This window comes from Nyctibius grandis, chromosome 15, assembly GCF_013368605.1.
Source record: "Nyctibius grandis isolate bNycGra1 chromosome 15, bNycGra1.pri, whole genome shotgun sequence".
NCBI lineage: Eukaryota > Metazoa > Chordata > Aves > Nyctibiiformes > Nyctibiidae > Nyctibius > Nyctibius grandis.
Genome location: NC_090672.1, coordinates 814,121 through 826,685, shown reverse-complemented (window position 1 = coordinate 826,685; position 12,565 = coordinate 814,121). Strand labels below are relative to the sequence as shown.

General features: G+C 46.6%; 1 long non-coding RNA gene across 50 annotated transcripts in view; it reads right to left on the bottom strand.

Annotated features, from left to right (window-relative positions):
* Positions 1-12,565, bottom strand: part of LOC137670456 (uncharacterized) — a 101,918-nt gene that overhangs the window by 18,891 nt on the left and 70,462 nt on the right. For 40 of the 50 annotated variants that reach the window (XR_011049254.1, XR_011049251.1, XR_011049263.1 and 37 more), the window contains 2 exons: positions 7,566-9,060; positions 4,626-5,469 (listed from right to left, as the gene is read on the bottom strand). This is a non-coding gene — a long non-coding RNA (uncharacterized lncRNA). Of the gene's footprint in view, positions 1-80; positions 446-4,625; positions 5,470-7,565; positions 9,061-12,565 lie in introns of all 50 variants that reach the window. The other 10 variants (XR_011049271.1, XR_011049276.1, XR_011049273.1 and 7 more) reach the window with 9 other exon arrangements.

Below are 12,565 nucleotides of genomic sequence, written 5' to 3'. Positions count from 1 at the left end.
CTAGTGTAGAGGTGCCTGGCAAAGCCAGACTGCTGGGGGTTGTAGGAGGAGTCAGTTTAACTGCTGGAAGAATAACTTGCCCAAGAATGAATAGCTGTGCCTCTGGTCTGCCAGCTGAATCAACTGAGTCTTCGTCTGCAGGAGTGCTGGACATGCCTGGGAATGGCTCAGAAGGCTGGGACTGTGCCAAGGGGACTTCTTCCGAGAGATAGCATCAGATCCTTCCCCTAAGGGTGTGGGATTGTATTTAGTGGCAGCAGTTTATAAGCTACCTAATAAACATTCAATCCCCTGGACCACTTGTTCCTGCCTGCTAACACTCCTGCTGTGCATCGGTCCAGCTGAATGTGGAGTCCCGAAGGAGGATGACTTGGCCAATTGATCCAGCTGGAAAACTTTTCTGGGAGAGTGCGTTTTTTTTCCCCGGAGAGCTTAATGTGCAGATCTGGTTTTCACAAAGCAATGAAAATGAAACAGAAATAAAAAATAAATGAGACAAAAAAATAAATTGGAATGAAAGAAATACACACCAGAACAAGAAAGAGAATGTTAAAAGGATGGGAATAAGTCAGGGAGGAGATTTGCGATGGTTGGGAAGAGGAAAAGAGGCCACTCAAACATCCATGGTGCCAAAGAACCATTCAGAGATAGAGACCTTCAGGTGGTAAGAGGTGAATACCCTCCTGGCTGCAAAGGATTTGGGCTTCACTTGAGCACAGTTAAACACCCTCTGGTGTCTCTCTAGGTCTCATGAAAATAAAGCAGGCAGCCGCATGCCCTAAGCTCAGGGACAGGTGCACACCCTCAGGCAGGACTGGGCATAAGTCTAGGCAATCCTGCTCCGGCAGGGGGATTGGACTAGATGATCTTTCGAGGTCCCTTCCAATCCCTAACATTCTGTGATTCTGTGATTCTGTGATAAGCACAGCTGGGCAGGGCTGATGGGCCTGAGGCCTGGCCTTGCATCCCCAGCAAATTCACAGCTCCCTCCTGGCCCCCTCCTCCTGGGCTCTGAGGTCCCACCAAATTGCCCATCAGCCTTCAGAGGAGGAGATAAGGCTGCAGAGAGCTTTGGAGGTTGCTCTTGGCAGGAGGATCAGCCTGTCATTTGTCTCCCTTCATCCTCATGTCAAAAGCTCAAAATAGACCCGCTCTTGCAAGACTCCTGTGCGGGGTCATGCCTGTTTGTGGAGATGATACGCTTCCACTAATAGCGCTCGAAGACATTCCTCGGCGGGTAGGTTGCCTTCTATATCTCAGTGCAACGTGCTGCCATGTGGGAGCTGGACAACTGTGTTGTGTCCTAAGACGGCAGATGCTATTTTTACCCCAGAGAGGCTTGCTCCGGCACAGCTCCTTTCTTGGCTGAAATGTCAAAAATCAGAAGCAGGCCCGAGTGTGCTCTCCCTGGTAAGAGTATAGATGAAGAGTGGCCCCTTTGAAGTCCATGCAATGATGCTGTGCCAACCCAGTGCCTGGGTGCTTGCCATTCCCTCCTGGGATGTGCTGTCCCGTGGGGAACACAGCAGCTGCCCAGGTACTTCCAGTGGTCAGCTGGGGCTCAGTTTGGGGTAGATGGGGGCATTACCCTTCTTGAAAACCAACAAATTAAAGCAATTCCTGTGGACCTGAAAGCCCATTTTTTTTCTGATCAGCAAGAAGCCCCGGTCCAAGAATCCCTTCCCTGGTGGGGAAGGCAGAGGTAGGGCTTGCTCCAAGCTTGTTCCAGGATCAGCAGCATTGCAGAAAGCCGTGTCCCCTCTCTCGGCAAGGGGCGGAGGAGCAGCCCATGAACATGTTCAGATCAGACACAGGGATGAGGCCCCAGTGCATTGTGTGATGCAAGAAGCTGAACTCGCCTTCATGTGACTCTTGTTGCACAAAACATTAAGAAGCTGGTAAGTGAGAGAGAGTGGAAGTAAGACTAACCACAGTGCTGAGGTAGGGTTGAAATTGTGCTGGGGAGTGCAGGGAGGAGTGTAGGAGGAAGAAGGTGAGATGGATGTGTGTGAGGAAAAGGAATAAGTGATAAGATGGTAGAGGATGTGGGGGTGGAAGAAATGACAACTCAGCATCAGGTCTGGGGAAGAAAGGTCAGAAGAAGTCTGAGGGGAAACTGCTGGAAAACACTACAATGATAATCTGCAAATGACAATCTACTCGTAGCCCATCTGGAGAGAACTTTGCAAAGCTTAATTTTCGTTTTGAAGAAATAATTTACTGTATTTAATCTGTAAGGTAAAGTGGTATGTTGTTTCATTGCTACTGCACATGGCACATGGCTCATCACTCGTGCCTGCACACTGTGCTGTGGGGAGCTGGCTGCACTGTGGAGAAGAAAGCATCCTCAGGCAGCATTTCCCAAACCCAGAGCACAAGCTGTATTGGGAGGAGGCAGTGAAAAGCCATACCTTCCCAGAGGGTTGAAGTCTTCAGGGACTACTGGAAGTCCCCAGCTGGAGTCTGGAAGCCCCCAAATATGGCCAGACCTCAGCTGCTCCAGCCTGCTCCCCAGGCAGGGAAGGCAGCCCGTGTTGGGGTTCACCAGCCCCAGGAGCTGCTGCTCTCTCTGGCAGGGGTTAAGTGGATGGGGATGGTGCAGAGTGGCTCACATTTTGAGCTGCTGCTGTGGCCCACCCCACAGGGACCTAGCTTGTCACTCTGTGTGAGCCCAGCCTGTGGCTGCCACCCATGCATATGTTTTTTGAAGAATCTTCCAAGAAAAAAAACAACCAACCCAGAAGTGGAGGAGGAGATGGGAGCAGAAGCTAAGCATCTCTGAGTAGTGCTAGCTGCTCCTGCCCGTCCTGGGAGGAGGGGGTGGATACGTGATGGGGAAAGGAATGAATTAGCGGTTCTGAGCTGGGGGAGGATGCATGCAGGAGGAGCAGAGGCTGGGAAAAAGTCCCCACTGACAGCCACTGCTATAAAGCCTTCTGGATTATCAGTATCAAAGTGAGACACTGATGTGAGGAAGATGAATTGCTCAGTGCTTCATGGAGAATGAGGGTCATTTTGCATTGACACTCTATCTGTGGAGTGAGGCTCCCTGTCACCTGATAAGGGCTTGTGCAAAGGTCTTGAGAAAAACATCAGTCCATAGTGGCCATAAACGAACATCTCTGAGAGAAGGTTTAAAATAGATGCAGCTGATGGCCTCATATAGAGCCACTGTCACATATGGATGGCTAGAAATCTCCTGAGCTCAAATGCAGTGTTCCAGTAAGAGTAGAGCAAATGGTTGAAAATATTCCTCTTCAGAAACTTTTTTTCAGTAAAGTCGAATTCTACAGTTCATATTGTAAGCTCCTGTCAGGAGCCCCAGGAGAGGAGGAATCATCTGAGCCTTGCTGTTAGGGTCTCACGACTGTGGTCTTTCAGTCCCTATCTCCCCCCACCCCCTTGCCAGCAGCACAGTACTGTTGGGAGAAATGCAGTTCAGCACAGACGAAGGCTTTGGGATCAGAGCCCAGAGAGGTAAAGTCCGAGCTTAGCTAACATAAGAGGCAGACAGCAGTGTGGGAACATGGGATGAGTCAGCCGTGAGACCCTACAAGGCACTTCACAAGACACTGCCCACCTGGAGGCACTTCTCAGGGAGCAGCAGGCACTTTGAGGGACCTGAGGGACTGATTTGGAATGAAGGCAACGTACACCTGTGTTGATCAGCAAAGCAGTGATGGAGAGAAGTTGACACTGCATCTTGAGCTGCAGAAGATTTAGCATATATTTTCTCAGGCCGTGGTCCTGATTGAGATGTAAAACACCCTGGCTGCTGGCTGTCTGGTGGCATGTTGCTGTCATTGTCTCCTGCTGGAGCTGTTCTGCTTTACACAACTGATTTGCCCTTCAGAGGGAGCAGGGACTGGTATCCTTCCCTCAGCATCTCAGATGGATGCACAGAGCAATTAAGGAAACATTTAGGCTGACTACCAAGGATATCTATCTGCCAACATAAAATAATAAGGCTGTTGACAAATTCCCTGAGGATGCAAAAGGAACTTTTCTGCAACATAAAAAGTTAGTTCAGAAAATGCCACTCAAAAATTCTGCTAATGTATCCTGTTCTTCACTTGCTCCAGTCACAGGTAACTTCACTGCAGTGACTCTGGCACTCATAAAACCCTATGGTAATCTTAAGTCTTAACCTTGAAAAGTCTAATGCTTAAAGTGAACAGGTTTATGCAAATTCTGTACCAGTATATTTCCATTTACAGCACTGAAATCTGCCCAGAAGTGGGATTTGTGCATCTGTTGAGATGAGTGTCGGTCTAGGAAGGTATCACCTCATTGTTCTCTTTTTTAGGATACACTTGTTGCTAGTGCTAAAATTATGCACCTAATCCTGATTTTCCTTCCCTCCCCTTCCCTCCCCCTTTTGCCACTTGCTCTCTTTTTAATTTGTCTTGCCCAGAGGCATCTTAGCCTGCCCACCCCACTCCCCTGCTCTGTAACAGGAGCTCCTCAGCTGCTTTGGTGGGTGATAGAAAGGCCATCCTGAATGTCACCTCCTCAGCCAGCTCTTCCGCTGATGTTTGCTGGGAACATGAGGAGTCTGAGTAATGGTACAACTCTGATACTCAGTGAAGAGCTGCTCACCCTCAAATAAAAGTTTGCTGCTTTACCTGTCTCCGCTGCTCTGTTAGCTGGGCTGTGCCACTCTTGAGTCTCACTCACTGTAATTTTGCTGAAAGCCACTAAGATAGATGTTGTCCTTGCAAGGCAGACCATATAATCATCAGTCGTAAAAACCCTTTATGCAGATGAAACAGAATATCAGCTTCTCTGTCCATACGATGACTCTGAGCCATTCACAGGCCAAACGCTATAGAAATTCAGTCTCTGAAAGGAGGACCAGGATTAGGAGATAGGAAGGCTGCCAGAATAGTGAATAGTTGCCTCCAAACATCGAGTCAGTGCTCACTGGTGCCCACAAAAGGCAAACAGAGTATCAGGAATCAACTGAGAACAAAACAGAAATCATTGTACCAGGCACACAAACCACCTGCTATCTGCAGTTTTGGCCTGTGTAATTAGGAAGGGTACAGAGAAAATGTCAAAACTGATGGGAGCACTGAAGAGACAAGCTGTCCAGACTGTGATCTTTCACTTTGGGAAAGGAACAACGAGGTGGGAAGATGATATGCTTACATAATATTATAAATAGTATGGAAAAAGTGAAACTGGATTTTCACCAACCATCCAACATGCACTCATGCACAAAATACCAGCTGGACCTTTGCTCTAGGCTGATATGGCTGCTTATTCTCAAATTTATGAGACTACCTACCTCTGCATGATGCTTTTTCTCTGCTCTGGCTTTCTCACAGCTGAGCAAGCCTCACAGATCCTCATTGTTTTCAGCTGGGACACACAGCTGCTGTTTCATATCTTCTCAAATGGGCTGAGGTTAAGTTTGTTATAGCAGCTGGAAAAGCAAATTATTTGGGAGTAAAATTCTCTGAAGACCTGGGGAAAGGGAAGGAAGGGAGTAAAACAAAACCCTACTGTTTAAGAAAAGCCTGCAGTAGTCAGCATTGTTCAGAAGCAGGGGATAATAATCATTAACGATCACACCAAAATGGCTTTGCCTGTGCCAGAGCTCTGCAAGGCCAGATTAGCACTGTGGGAAGGCATACTGGAGCAGTGGGTAATGCTAAATAGCTGCTCCCATAGACCACAGCCACAGCTTTTCCCCATCTATCCTACCAGCTGCAAGCCTGGAAGGTCAGTGATCTTCCTACACTTAGCTGTTCAAGCTCAGCCACTTCCACCTCTCTCTGCAGGAACAGCCTTGTCCCAATGCCTGGCATCGAAATTGCTAAAAAACCCCTTTCATCAAGTGCTGTTTATCAGATAACAGTTTTGTGCCTGATTTAAAAAAAGGGGAGGGAAGGGGGATTTAATTGTGGGTCACTGGAAATCCAGCAAATTACTCTGAAAGCATCAACGAGAGCAGGTATGAATCACTCCTTTCTTCAAGGGAGAAGGGAGAAGATAGCTTGAAACAGCATCAGACAGTCTTTAATTAAGCGGCATCTTAGTGCTATAGCACCTGTCTGAGGAAGTTTTGTTAAACAAAAGAAAAGAAAGCGACACTGGTGTTTGTTCTGAATGGGTTTGCTGTGCAATCAGTTTCTTTCGTACTAGTGAGTATGTAGGATGTTCTCCCTCTGGAGATTTTGAGGGAATATAGGCTAAATAAGTAACAGATGCAGCAGAGGGACAAAAATCTTTGGATTTCTCAACACCTGGTCATATTTTGCCATTGTAAATTAGAGGAACCTGACTTCAGAAGCATGTCCAAGCAAAGCTGCTTGTCACCAAGTCTGTCACCTGAGTGATGTAGTGTTTAGAGACAGTTGGTAACACATCAAACATTGATGTATATATAAACACTGAAGAGATGTATATAAAAATTCCATGTTATGGAATATTTACAGTGTTTTACGAGGGTCTGGAGACAAGTCACCCAGCAAGCTGATTAGGTTTAAGCAGGGCAGAGTAATCACCAGTAATTACCTACCACAGGTAGGCTTGACTTCATTTTACTTTAGCTCTGATGTGTGCTCAGAGGAGCAGCCCATTCATGCAGACATTCCTGGTCACTTCCAGGCCCTGAGCATCTCCCAGTTCCTGGTCAGGGCATCAGGGACCCTGATCACCTGAGAAGGAGCTGCTGAAGTGGCCTGTCCCTAGGCACAGGAGACACTGCTATCTGTGTAGGCACCTGAGCCTGCTCTCCAGACCATCGACCCACAGGAGGAGGTTTCCTACCAGAGGAGAAGCTGATCAGCCCTGAGCTCTCTTCAGCCTCCCAGGGCTCACTAGCAGGGTGTGCAAGGGGATGTCTGCTGTGTCCTGTGAGTGTTACAGGCTCCATGCGGGGGGACAAGTAGGTCACTGAGATCTGAGAAGGCCAAAGGCTTCTTAGGCTTCATCTAGAGATAGTGGGAACGTGCTGGTGCTTCTGTCACCCATTATTGGCAGTGACACAGAAAATACATTGCCGTTTTCAGTACGGTTTCCCATGTGTGCCTTATTTGGTTTTGCTCCAGTCACAGGACATTTTTCACCAATTTAAGGTCATTTGTGCTCTAGAAGGCTTCACCACATGGGTGGGACATTGTGCGGAGGGTGGGTATCTGGGGAGACTGGGATGATGAGGTGTGAGAGTCTGCAGTGCCCTTTGATCTCACCCAGTACAGCCATTCACAGAATCACACAGAATCTCAGAATGGTTTAGGCTGGAAGGGCCTTTAAAGATCGTCTAGTCCAACCCCCCTGCCATTGGCAGGGACATTGTGTAATCTTATTTCCTTCAATGTTATGTTATGGTCAGAAATAACAGACAGTGGTGATGTTAGCTGCTGTTCACTATGTCCTACACATACTTTCTGACAAATGGTACCTACTGACTCAGAATGAAAAAGTTTTGTACCAGATCCCTAAATTCCTGCAACGGGGCTGGGGAAATGCTTACCAGCATACAATTACCACCGTGAATGTGTCCAGCCTGTGATAACAAGAGGACCCTCCTGTACCCTTCCTGCCTTGCTCCTCACCTGGTGGAACTTCTTTCTGATGTGATATGATGCACTTTGCTGCCCCAGTGAGCTCCACAGTTCTCTGACTGCCTGTATGTCATGCTGTTCTTCAAGGACTGACCAAAGCCTGCTGGTGCTGAGGACGTTTCCAGGTGGCATACTTGATAAGCAGTGTTCTGGAATTGGTGTTCTGGAGGGATATGCTCTGACAAGTTGCATGTCTCAAACAACGCAGTGAGATCAAAGATCGATGCCTAGTGGTCCACTCGAGGAAAGCTGTTTTTCAGGACTCCAAGAAAATTTCTGTTTCTTGGCACAAGACGTGAAGCTGCAGATACTTTATCTGCTTAGCTTTTAGCAGTTGTCTACTTTGGATGGATAGAGGGAACCTCTACATTAAAGCCACAGAAATGCTGTTGCGAAGGAACATCTAGAGGTCTTTAGTTCAGTCTCCCACTTCAAGCAGATCTATTGCCTATGTTGGTCAGATCAGCCTTGTCTTTGATTAGCCAAGCTTTTTGGACAGAGGCTCCACAACTTCTCTGCCTAGCCTGTGCCATTCTGTGCTATCCAATAGTAAAAAAATTTCCTAATGTCTAACTGGAGACTTTCAAGCAACAATTTGTGGTCATTGCCCCTTGTTACATTGTCTGCCCCTCATGTACATTAGCCCTTTTTTCCTCAGATAAAACATGCCCTCAAACTCTCTTCATAGCACAAGTTTTCTAGACCTTTGCCCATCTTGCTAGCCTTCTGCTGGACCCTTTCTCATTAGTTCACATCCTTTTTGAACTGGGGAGTCTAAAACTGGACAAACCATTTCAGATGAGGACTCACCAGTGTAAAACAAAAGGGATAATAGCTTCCTACAATCAGCTGACCACACTTCTAACACCACATGGTACTTGGTTCATGCTGTTTGCAGTGGGAACACTCATATTCATATCCACCATAACCCCAAAGTCCTTGCTCTTGGAGGGCAGTCTGTTCTAGTTAGAGGAGCAGAGGGCCTGAGAGTAGTTCCCAGGGTGAAAGACTGGGTATCACCAGACTACAGTAAAAGATTCTTTTTCCTACTGCAAAACCTCTTGCCATACAGGTACATTCTCATGTTTCCAGTTCATGAGCTTGATGACCCTGAACATGCATGAGAGGGAAGTTCCCACTAGCCAACATACAGCAGTCTGTAGGCACTTCCACTTCCCCTCTCCAGTCTGGCTGTGCGGCCTGGCTAAAAAATGCCTTCTCACTCCTTGTCTCTCAGCTAACCACAGGGATCAGGAGAAGAAAATACACATCTTAAGGGCGGGCAGAAAGGGAGGCAGCTATCTGATCTCTGTCTCAAGAAGGATCTATTTTCAGCATGACTGAATCCTTTCTCCTCCAAGAGAATGTGTGCCTTGACGACACTGCATTGCTGTGCAGGACAGTCTGTATCTGGAGATGGCTTTCAGTCCCTCTCTTCTCTTTTAGCTGTGCTGTGGTTTGCTTCTGGTCCCAGTGGAGTCCAGCCCTACAGACATGGAAATAGGATTGACAGCAAATTAATGGCTGGCAGGAAACATTGCATTCTTCTTTTGCATCGAGGCACTTGCACTTCTTTCAACAGATGCCTTCCTGGACACATTTCTCCTTGGCTGTGCCTGGATACAGGAACAGGGCAGAGTTTTCCCTGATGTAACTTACTGGATCTACAGAGTTAAACTACAATGAAATCTGGATCATCTGCTTCAGATTAGAGACTGCTTCTTTGTAAGAAGCTTTGTAAGAAACCACTATGCCACTGTCATATAAGTGATACCTGGGTGGGATAGAAGAGCTTTATAAATTAAAACAAATCCAAAGCAGATGTTCAGTAGCTTAGAATCCTTTTCAGGGATGCTTATGCCAGCTGACCACACACTTCACTTTTCTTTTTGTGAGCTTTATGTCATACACTAAATCACTGAATGCTGGGTTCTTCTCCCATCCTTTTTTGCACCTTCTTCTGCCTCCTCTTCCACTCTCCACAACTCAGTCCATTTGTCAGGTGTCTTTCCTGTTCACTGAGAGTTCATATACTACCTGTGTTCACAACACATGCTGTTACAGCTGCCATTACTTTAGCTCATAATTTCCTTCAAAAAGATATTTTAAAAACATCTGCTGAAAACACTAAGTGAGAAATTCTTGTTTTCCATGTTTTATTTAGTTAATGCAAAAGAGGAAAAAAGGAAATGGATCCAAATTTAGAATTTTCAAGTGAAATTAGTCAATGTTTTACCATTTTATCTTCTTGTTCTGACTGTCTGAAAGAGTTTTTCTAATGCTGGTTCTTCCAGAGGAGTTGCTAGAATAGCCTTCATATTCAGTTTGAATGGCACTGAGCTGTTTAATGCTGAATTCAGTCAGGCCCCTTCACCCTGCTGGTCTAAGTCACCAGGATTATTTTTGTATTACAGTGCAGCTGTCAGAAAATTAAGCAGACAGACTTAGTGTCATCATAAATGCTGCTTCATGGTGGAGGTAGTATTATTTAATGTAAAGTATATAACTTTTAGTTGAACTCAGCATGCAAATTGTTCTTAGCATGATGGCCACATCTCTGGAGAATTTTGCTAGATTTCACTAATCCTTCAGACTCTTGAATTATTAATACTGAGCACCTTTCAGGGATTTCACTCCAAAATACCAAGCAAAGCCCACATACCCATAGTCACATTATGCTAACTTTGGGGTTTATACTGGTACTGAGGTGCTAATACAGGGCTATTAATGTAGACATAGGTCAATACTTCTGATGGGCACAGAAATTCAAATTAGGGATCCACAGTAACAATAGTTTCTTCTTCTCTGAACTTAAGCCAGCATATATATTCACACTGTGGATTTGCGTATGCCCACAGAAACCTTCAGCCAAAGTAGGACCTTCTCCAACACCTGATGCAGGGTTAGGTGGGACAGTATGTCCTGCAGCCCCTCTACACCCTGGGCAATCAGGCAGCATTCCCAGTCTTCCTTGTAAGATGTGACTGTCTGCAGTTTTCTGAGTTCTCTTGTGTAAATCCTGTATCATTCCTGTGTACGCAAGGTTGCTTTCCCTGCTAAGGAGGTGACCACAGACATAGTGTGCCTGGACTGTCAGAGCCCAAGATCTGCAGTCTCAGACCAAGGAGAATAGATTGGCAGAAAGTTTCTTCCCTGCTGACTCTGGGGACAGGCAACCTGCTCCTTCCCATTTCAGTGAGATAGCTCTATAGCTGCCGTTTCTTTGTGTCAAGGAATGTGGTGATTCGTTCTAGTGATAGGAAACCTGCCAGATTCACATCTTCAAGATAATGATGCTAGTTCTTCTACTGAATGGGTCACAAGCTCCTACCCCTCAACCTTCAGGATGCCTATTTCCACACGACTGTTATGGCCCCATATTGAAAACAGGTTCAGTCAAAGTGGGCCAGAACCACTGTTAGAACTGGATCCTGCTGGCTGGTGGTCCTACCATCCAGATTTTCCTCCAAGGATCAAGCAGAGACTAGCTTCAGTGAACTGGATAGTCCATTATTTGAGATAGTGACGGCCAAGTCCCTGAAGTAGATGGCAAATGGTTTGGTCTCTAAGGCAGCATATATATTCTTGCCTCTGGGGACATACTGAACCTACAGGCATCTCACCCTGTTTGTATGCAAAGCATGGAGTTTACTGGGGGAATGTAGAGGTGCCTGTGCACTTTAGTTGCTTTGCTTTAATATCACAAAGGATCTCTAGCTGGAAGTCCACACATGATTTAGTTAACTCAATTAGCAATACTGGTAAACGTGGCAGTAAGACTTGAAGTCTTTGTGACTCTGCAATTGCTAGGGCCCATTTAGCATAAAGTGTTTTCTATGTTAAGGATAGCGTGCAACTGAGGACAAAACTGGGCCCAATACTGCAAAGGAAGTGCAAAGCCCTGCACTTGGGGAGGAACAACCCCAGGCACCAGTATATGCTGGCTGCTGGAAAGCAGCTTTGCAAAAAAGGATGTGACGGTCCCGGTGGACACCAAGTTGAACACGAGCCAGCAATGGACCCTTACCACAAAGAAGGTAAACGGTGCCCTGGGCTGCATTAGGAGGACTGTTGTCAGCAGGATGAGAGAGATGATCCTTCCCCTTGACTCAGCACTGATGAGGCCACATTTGGACTGCTGTGTCCATTTCTGGGCTCCCCAGTATAACAGAGATATAGAGCTACAGGAGAGAGGATCCAGCAAAGGGCCACTAAGATGACTGAGAGACTGGAGCCGGCTGGCTCTGGGCTCCTCCTGGGCAGGGTGCAGGGTGTTTCCATCAGCCTCCCCATGCCCTGAGCATGGAGCCCGGTGGTGAGCTCTGGATTTGGGCTCCAACAAAGTGGGCACCGCAGTGCTGCAGCCCTCCTTGGAATGGGCTTTACAAGCACAGGACATTGTGTGATGCTGGATATTAGAATCAGATCCATGCACCATTTTTCTAACTTTGTCCACATGTTATTCACTGAGCTCTTTTAGTAACCAAAATGCCAATGACCAGGAGAAGAGCTTGTTTAGATCTGACAGTGTTTAAAGCAGCTCACAGGACAGTGCCCTCTTCCTAAAAGAAGATCAGTCTCTCTCCAGGACTTGCAGCAAATCACCCTTCCCCCCACTCTATCAGCATTGTACAGGCATGCTTGCCACCCCCAATGCTCTGGTGAAAGTATCACTGTGGTTTTTTGAACTGTGCAAAAGTGTAAGTGTGCAAGATATTTGTGATGTAATGGAAGTGCTGGACTGAGGATGTATCGGGTGCAGAGCATCTGGGACTGCATGCTGAGGTGATGTGTTTGTGCATATGTCCAATTATTTGTATAGGTATGGCCAACTAGAGGATTTTTCTACCAGTTGTAGACAGGAAAAAAAACTGTGGGAGCCGTTCACAGATCAGAGTTATCTTTCCAAGGGTTATAGGCATGGGAACACCTGGATAAGCTAACAAGTTGCCAGCAAAAGAAGGGAGCATCTCTTGCTCACTGGCACTGAC